The following is a 9,456-nucleotide window of genomic DNA, read 5'->3' as shown; positions in this document are numbered from 1 at the left end:
AATGGGGGGTAGCATAGATCCCTGGGGAATAGGATGCCTCTTAGAAGCTCTAAAAGAAACACTGAGAATTAGCGATGTGGCTTTGCCAGAGCTCTCCAGGCTTATGTTGTCCCATCATCACAGCATGCATGACTTCCATCAACTGAGATCAGCTCTTTCATCTCAGTAAACATGCTGGAGAGCCCACCCTCTATCATGCCTGAGGGCCTGGGAACACTCAAGTTTCTCATTATAATGTCACATCTAGACAGGCCTCCATCACACCAAAGTCACATTATTTTTGTTTCCACAGAATTCAGGATTACTTGGTATCTCCAAAAACATGGAAAGAAGAGATCTATACCAAAGTATTTCTACATGAGTGTTTAAAATATGGACTCTAAAAAAAATGGGCAGTCAGTAACGGCATTTGGAAAACCTCAGGTCAAACAAAATAAAATTAGTTTGCCTTCAGTTCTTAATGTAGAGCACAAACCTCCAAGAAGAAACAGTGTGTTCATCTCCCAAAAGTATTTATCTGGCCAACACTTTGTAAGGAATATAAAGTACAAATGATACAGAGCAAGAGGCCCATTCTTGAGTGAACACTGAGTCTCCTTCACAGTGTCACATCTGACTTAATGAATTTGCTGCTTTACTTGATCTCTATTGTCAGGAACTCCCTGGATGTACCATTTTCCTGCCACAATCATTGTCTTCCTTTTTCTTTATTTCGTTTTTTTTCCCCGTCAAACTGAGATGTGTTTTTGTACCTTCCTTCTCACACTTTTAGATTTGCCCTCTAGGGTCATAGAGAACAATCCTATCAATCAATCTTCAGATCCAGGAAGAAGAAAGCAGTTATTGTTTTTCTAATATGTCATCTAGGCTAGAAGCTAGCTAAGACTTCAGTGATTATCCTGGTGACATTTCTCTTTGCACCTTCAGCCCTGGACTCTGCTTAATGCTCTTCAATGATCAATATGCCTCATTCGATGGGATAGCTGTCTGAATATGAGCTCTCTAGATCTGGTCCCACTAATAACTTAAAGCAAATCTAGTTGTTTCCTTCCCTCTGGGTACTGGTATATATTTCAGTCAGAAGATCAGAGATTTAGATAGAATAACCTAAAATTTTACTCTAAAATACTTCTTGACTCAAAAGTAAGTCTAAGTAGCTACAACTACGTTGAAGAAATGTGGTGATTACTCAGACAATAATGGTGTATTAATTAGATACAAACACTTATACAGAAATGGATTAAATAGGACCTCCTCAGCCATAGAAGATCTTAACTGTGACTGCCATCATCATTGGGGAGAATCCTGAGTCCCTAACTGGTGTTAGCTAGCCAGCCTCCAATAAAACAAAATGGAAACCTGTAAGTACAAAGGTGCTAGAGAGCCAGCTGGACCCCCAACATCTAGATAAGCTTCAGCATGTGAGAGAATTACCAGGAGTTTGCTGAGTAATTCTTGCTTTCTAAAGCAAAAGGGAGAACCGGCAGATGCTGATATCTAGAGATTCTGAATGGTAAGAGGGGACTTCAGAAGAATAGAAATGCAAATATGGCGTTTGAAATGCGACTGACTGAACAGTTTGCTGGAAACATGAAGGCAATGCTCCCAACAGGGTGTCTCCTCTGCAAAACCACATCTGCTTGTAGCAAAGTGTGCCACTGACAGGACTGAAAGTATGTGCATTTACAAGTAGACCTTAAAGAAAATATTAACAGTAGATAGAATATCTTGGAATTTTGCTTCAGAAAACCTGGGCTCCAAGCTGCATTTGGCCACTTACTAGCTACATGATTCAGTTAACCTCTCTGTACCTATAGAATAAGTGTCAGGTCTAGTTGGATTGGATGGTAACTGTAAGTATGTGTTGCGGCTTTTTACTTTGGCCATTGTTTTTGTTTTGTTTTCTTAATTTCATACGTGTATACAGTAAAATACAATTATATCTACCCCTAATTTTGCCTTTCAATCTCCTTTCTGGGTCTTCCCCCACATTCCTACTATCCAATCCATGCCTCATTTCTCTACTTTTTCTCTTCCTTCTCTCCATCTATTTTTTTTATAACACACTAAATTCACTTAGAGTTGTTCATATGTGAATGGGTATGGAGCCATTGGAATACGGGCAATCAACGAAAGAATACACCCCTAAAGAATGATTCTCTCTCCCAGCAACTAACAGCTGTCAAAAGATCCCCAGTTAGGGGCAGCATCTCATGAGTTCATATCCTATCTATATTAAAATTTTGGATGTTTAATGTTGTGCCAGTCTTGTGCTGGAAAAGTGTCATTCCCTCTGTTAAGCATACTGTGTTACAATACAGATGTGCAAGGCAAAATCTGTCAACTGGTGTAATACTGGCATACCTGTAATAAAGGTAAGCAATTGCTTTCTGGTTTGAGGCCTAATCCTTTGGACTGAATCCATGCCTAGTACTATAAACATGATTTTAAACAAACATGGCTGTACAAACCCTAGGCCACAGGTAGAAGGTACTACTGTTATCTTTGCTAAATTATCATGCTTTCACATTGCCTTCTAAATATTTATGTTTATACCCGGGGTGCTCTCAATGTTGACCAGCGAAAATAATTTTTCACACTAGGCAGCATTCAATGCAGACACTTATAACTGGCCAAAGTACTAAGAATAATGATGCAAGCATGCTTAGCTTTAAGTGGGATATCTTTATCAAGACTTACCCCTCAGGTTGCAAGGTTAAAAGAAGATATAGAAGAGGAGTAAGAAAGAATATAAGGGCTAGAGGATAGGGAGGCAACACTGTGAAATACTGTCTTCAGGACACAACAAGGCTATTGCACGCATGAACTCACAGGAGCTGTTTTTTATTTATTTTTTAATACAACTCTTCTGATTCATTATAATAATTCTACTCAAGATAATCTTCCAGACCTTCTGGAAGCCTTCCAGAAGGAATAGTTTTATATTATTTTAAAGGGTGTTGGGGTACATAATGTCTACAGTTATACCATTTTGTTCTTTGCTCTTGAGAACATACTCTTGGATTTGTGCATTTGTTTCTGATATAGGTGTCACAGAAGGCACCAGCACCCAGAGAGTCAATTCTCTCTTCTATACTTCTCTACAGCAGTTCCGTGTTCACAGGCCCTTCAGGTAGAAAAGCTACGGTACTTCGCTTGGCAGCAGGACTTGGTTAGCTTTGACATACAATGATTATAAAGATATTTCTGTAAAGATGACCAACATGGGAGAGATCTCCTTAGTCCCAACCAAGAAAATGGATAGGCCCAAGATTGTTCCCCATTGACATTTTGGCCACTCAAAACAAAAGTGAACTTGGATCAATATTGGCAATCCAATATGAGACATACAAGGGCCCATTTTTAGAATTTTATCCTGTATTTACAGTGGCAGCAAGGAGTCTATGGATGAGTGTGGTCTTAGGAAACAAGATACAGATGAAATATGGGAATTTCTAACACTTGACAGTCCCATCTGCATTAAAACACAAGGAGAGTTCTTAATTTCACCTCCAAATAAGCAGAGATTATCTTGACTTGGAAAGTCCAGAACTAGATGGCCAACATCTTCTGTACCTGGTACAACTGAAGTTATATCTCACAATTCTATACAATGTACTAAGGGGAGCAAAGGATGGTAAGATATGAAAAAACAAAACAAAACAAAACAGGGTGAAGCAAAAGAGAGCAATCCTCCAGTCACTTGGATTATCCAGTGTATGTAAGCTTTCATAAAGAACAGTGATGAACTGAAAAGAAAGGCAGAAAGAGAACCCTGCAAAAGAGTGTGCCAAGTGGCTGCCATTATAAGCAAATACATAAAGCTTAGCAATGCACAAACAAATTGTACCCCCTCACATTTGACCTAATAGTCAGTTATAGATGCCTTCTATTAATGCTTTTTTTTAAAAAGCAGTTCTTTCTCAGGGAGAGAGAAAGGACTAAGGGCAGGAAGAGCCATAGAATTTGTCTTCTTTGATTAGTCACTGTGACTAAAGTCTCTGTTATGGAATGTGTGTGCTCAATGACCATTCACTAACTGTTCCATGATTGTGATGAATAAGATCGACTGCAAATGAGAGCCATTGATTCACCAGAGCCCAGATGTCAATTGAATCTTGTCTAGTACATCTCATCTGTGAGCTGCTTGTGGGCAAGGACCATGCCTAATTCATCATTGAATCCTGCCAGTGCCTAGCACAAGGCTTTCCATGGAGCAGGTGCTGGCTAAGTGTTGACAGGAGATCGCTTTCATAAATATGGACAGAGTTTTGGTAATATAGCCAAATGTAACCATGGACGAGTGTTTAAGAAGGAGGCTCCTCTGACATTCAGCTCAGGGGTCCTCTGCCATTCTCTCTTGCTGATGCTGTTGAGAGACATGTACAAACAGATGAGTGGACAACTCTGTGATGAAGTTACAAGACTTCATGGGCTGAAGCAGAATTTAAAAGAATAGTAATAAAAAGAAAAGGGCTATGTTGAATCTTTATCTGGGTGCATGTCCAGGTCAAGAAACTACACATAGTGGTTTCATATACTATAGAAGTCCTGGAGAGAGTGTTTGTTGAATCAAACCATGTTGGGGTATCCACTTCTGGAGAAGCTTCAGCCAATACTTAACCCATAATTGTTCACCTGTATTTTATAGAAATCTGAATATGATCCTCATGGTCTAATGAGAGAGAACCAGAACCAACAACTGAGGAAAAAAGTAAACAGTGGTTTCACACCCCTGTCTGGTGCAGGGCTTTTGTCTGAGCTGTGTGTTTGAGTTCCTGTGGTGCTTTTCCAAGTGACATGATCATTTTTAAGTCTCACTAACATCTCTAAGGAGTATCCCTTGTGCCTACTTTATATTTGTGTCTTGAGCTACAGAGCCAGGCATGCATATAGTGACTACTCAGTATAACTGATCTGTGAGAGTAAGCAAAGATGTCAGAGGGTGGCAGTGGCAAAGGGGATTCCCTTAGCTACATCCAGCAAAGCATTTTACAGCTTTTTTGACTATGGATTAGAAATCAATACCATTATGTCTGTGGATTGTACAAGTCTATAATGAAGTTGACTTCATCTTGATGTCGCCTGTTTTATGGAAAATTGTTTAAACTCCTAGTTTCTTGTATAGCCATGTGTGACTACTCATCTTTCATTTGAAAATGTCATGAGAGAATCCTTTGGTGATTGCTGTGAAAGGTGCCTGTCTTAGTGAGGGTTACTGTGGCTGTGATGAAACACCATGACCAAAAGTAAGATGAGGAGGAAAGGGTTTATTTCACTCACAGTTCTATAAAACAGTTCATCATCAAAAGCAATAAGCGTAGAAACCTGGAGATAGGAACTGATGCAGAGGCAATCGAGGGGTGCTGCTTACTGGCTTGCTCCCAATAGCTTGGTCAGCCTGCTTTCTTATAAAACCCAGGACAACCAGCTGGGTGGTGGCCCCACCCAAAATGGGATGAGCTTTTTCCCAAACATCACTAATTAAGAAAATGCCCTACAGGCTTGCCTACCTAGAGCCTGGTCTTATGGAGACATTTTCTCTGATGATTCTAGTTTGTGTCAGGTTGACATAAATGCAGTCAGTACAGTGCCTGATCCAGGGGTACAGCTAAAAAGAAAATCTCTACATGCAGTTCCTTAGGGAGGGCAAGCAGAACACATGAAGGCTGGACTCTGGGCTAGCTCTACTCTGTATGGAACTGCCATTCTCAGAAAAAGAACAGCTATGCTTGGTCAAGAACGTCCAGGGAGCCTTTCCTCTTCAATGACACTGACCTACATCTCCACAATTTTTGGTGTCTGTTCACCAAGATGACTACAAATATGGTGCTATTCTTCCCTACAGATTTTATGCACTCTCTATCCACCCTCGTCGTTGAGGAGGCTAAGGTGTGAGACAGGAAGAACACCCACCACCTTCCCCTTAGGTCCTAGATGGAAATAATGAGGCATACTCTGTAGCCCGCAAAAACAGAACTTAGGGACAGAAAACATTCTCTTCAAAACCTATCAGACAGGAACAACATTTTTCTCTGTAAGAAATTGCTCCCCCTTTCCTCTTACCTTCATATTATTTGAAGAAATAACCTCTTACCAAAAATGCCATGGTACCCAAACAGAGGATTGGGCAAATAAGCACTGCTCAATCTGCCCAACACTGGAGTATATGCAAAGCAGTTAACAGCATCATCAACCATGTGGGTTCATGGAGTCCTTCCTTCTCTCAATTATCTAGATAGAAAAGCCAGCCCTTCTGTTCTGGTGGCTTGATTCCTTTTTCTCAGTCACCACAGCACGAGCTCTTCTGAAAGGACAGCCCCTTCTTCTGTGGAACCAACTGCATTGAATTCTGCTAAATGGCACTAGATGTCTACAGAATCACAGGGAGAGTGTAATTTAAGTGCCACTTGGATCTTCCCACAGTTTCTCTGTACCCACATGTGAGAACACTGCCTGGTGACAGGTCTGTAGTTTAGAGAAACACACAGTGGGGGGAAAAATGATGCTTTTTTCAACCATGTATTTCAAGAAACTGACAATTTTAATAGCATACTTCTAATGAAGAATCATCCAGACTTTTTTCCCCCTTTAGGTTGGGAACACCAGTAGGCTGTGAGAAAGCAAGGCATTTGTAAAGAAATTAGCATTTATCTTCCTTCCAGAATTGGAGAGTCAGGATGTGAAGGTCGAACAAATAGTAGCTTGGGACTATTACCCCACCAAAATAAGAGTTAAGGCACACTGGCTGCAGATGAAGAGGATATCAAATTCTTTTTCCCAAACTACTGTTTTGACACGAAATAACACATTTTCCACATAGACATTCAAGAGCAAGCAAACTTAGATAAGGAAATACTTATTTCATAGTTGGGGTGTAGTTTGGTAGTTTGCAAGTAAAGACTCGTGTCCCCAGACCACTGGGTTTTGAGGGTCTGGAGCTTTAAGAGGTGGTGCCTACTGGAAGATTAGGTCATACAGCACTGCCCTTGGCAAGGATTAACTCAGCTCCATAGTACCAGTAAATTTTCCAAGAGCAGGTTGCTTTGAAATAAAACCACTGCTTTGAACTTGTCTGCTGCCCCATGCTATTTTCCCATGCTGTGAAGTAGCTAGGAGACCCTGGTCAGAGGCTGGCACCGTGCTGTTTCTAACTCTTAGCTACAGGAAACAGGCAAAATCATGTATGTTCTTTGTCCATTACCCAGCATCAGGTATTAGAGCAACACCAAGTAGACTAAGCCAGTCTCCACCATTCAAAGAAGCACACACAGTGCTCTCTGGGCTCACACAGAGAATCGGTTATGAAGAGGTAAGTGTGGACCAATGTAGAAAGATGAGGCTCTGAAGCCATATGACCACAGAGTGGTATACTAATGAAGCTTAGCATGCTTTTGGCTCCATAAAGTGAAAACAAGTTTACATTTCTCCGGTCAATAGAAGCAATAACTTCCTGATAATGAAAGTTGTTTAAAAGTGGACTGAGTTACAAAGCTGGACCACAAAATTGGCTTTCCCCCCATTTGCCACAGTTATTTTGGGAACAGCAAATGGCCTTTCACAGTCTTGTCAATATCTCGCTTTTGTGGTATAGGACTAAGTGTAATTAGGAGTAGATTGAGGAAAGCGTTGTCTATACTCTCCATCTCTCCCCTCTCTCACCTCCCATTCCCTTCTGAACCCACTGCAATTGAGCTTTCAACTCTGTCCATCCCAACAAAGCAGCGCTTATCGAGGTCATCAGCTACTCCATCTCACCAAATTGCCAAAAGTCATTTCATCTTCCCATTGTGTCTCTCTTCTCAGCAGCATTTACAAGAAATACAGGTGCTCTTTGGAATCTGTGGGCATTGGTCCAGGACCTGCTATGGACCCCAAATCTGCAGATGCTCAAGTCACTTATATTCAATAATGTAGTGTTTGCATGTAGCCTACACAGTCCTCCAGTGAGTCATTTCTCTCTGTGATCCCTCACACCAGGTAAATGTTCCACATATAACTGCTATGCTATAGTGTTTAAGAGATTGGGACAGGAAAAAAGCCTAAGCATGTTTAGTGCAGTGACAATTTAATTCCAAATATTTTGAATGTGCATTTAGTTAAATATGTGGCTGCAGGAGTCACAGACACATGGGTCTGACTGCTTTCTTCTGCAGGCTTCCATAGAGCCACTGCCTACTTGCTTGCTAGAGTTGGCCCTTTCTGTGTAACTGTACCCCATTCTATTCCTGACCTAGAAAGGACTTCAATTTTTGTTCTCCTTTCTTCTGTCAGATTCTGTATGAGACAGCCTTATGCAAACTTGTGATTTGAAATTTAGTTTATGTTTTGGTTATTCCCAAATTTATATCCTCAGCACAATGCTTTTTCTTGCCTCCATAGATGCAAAAATTTAACCCTACATGACCACACATAAAATTAGAGTCTGCCACCTCATTACCAAACATCCAAACACAGTCATCCTCCTTGCTATGCTTCCGTCTCAGTAATTGTCTCTACAGTCAGCTAATTACATCAACATGGGCCAAAGTCTAGGATCTTTGTTCAACCCAAAGAATATAGCAACTCTTTCTTTGGTCAGTTCTCTCATATTTCACATATCTATGATTTTATATATTTGATATATAGTTATATTTATAATTTTTAATTTTAGAAATTAGCACATAATGGGTTTCATGATGGTGATTCGTACATGTATATCACGGACTTTGCTTATATTCATCACTCTTATCCTCTCATGTCTTCCCTTTTCCTTCCTCTGGTCCTCTTACTCCATTCAAGTAGCTACCTCTCTCCCCATCACTGTGTGTGTGTGTGTGTGTGTGTGTGTGTGTGTGTGTCTGTGTGTGTGTGTGTGTCTGTGTGTGTGTTTGTATCACCTGCATCTTTGTTGCTATCATCCTAGTTTACACTACTCTCTTCATTTCCCTGCCCCATCGTATGTGTGTGTCGGGGGGGGGGGGGAGGTGGATTGGTGTCTGTGTGTGTGTTTGTATCTCCTGCATCTTTGTCGCTATCACCGTAGTTTACACTACTCTCTTTCATGGATTATTGAAGTCCCCCCTCCCCCTTACAGTCCATTCATCTCCTAATAGCCAGGATTATTTTTACATTAAGACCATTTCACTTCAATGGTTGAGCCTGCAGGTGCTTTACTATTACATTTAGATGAAGCTTCAAGTTTTGTCTATAATGCCTCAAAAGATTGGAGCCATATCAACTTATGAACTTCATTTTGTAAACCTTCCTGGCACTGTCACTATGTTTATATGTCAAAAGCCCAAGAAGCCAGTACTTGTGATATCCCTACCTTTGTCCCTGGTTTCTCATCCATCAGGCATATTCAACCTTAATGATGAGGTCACCATTGTCTTCTCATATAAACTTTCCCCGAATGGCTGAGCTGAAATATCTCAGACCCACCACCAATGATGCTTATATCACTGCCTTATTTCA

Source organism: Grammomys surdaster, unplaced genomic scaffold, assembly GCF_004785775.1.
Source record: "Grammomys surdaster isolate TR1022 unplaced genomic scaffold, NIH_TR_1.0 140, whole genome shotgun sequence".
NCBI classification, from domain to species: domain Eukaryota; kingdom Metazoa; phylum Chordata; class Mammalia; order Rodentia; family Muridae; genus Grammomys; species Grammomys surdaster.
Note: the sequence above shows the minus strand (reverse complement) of the source record.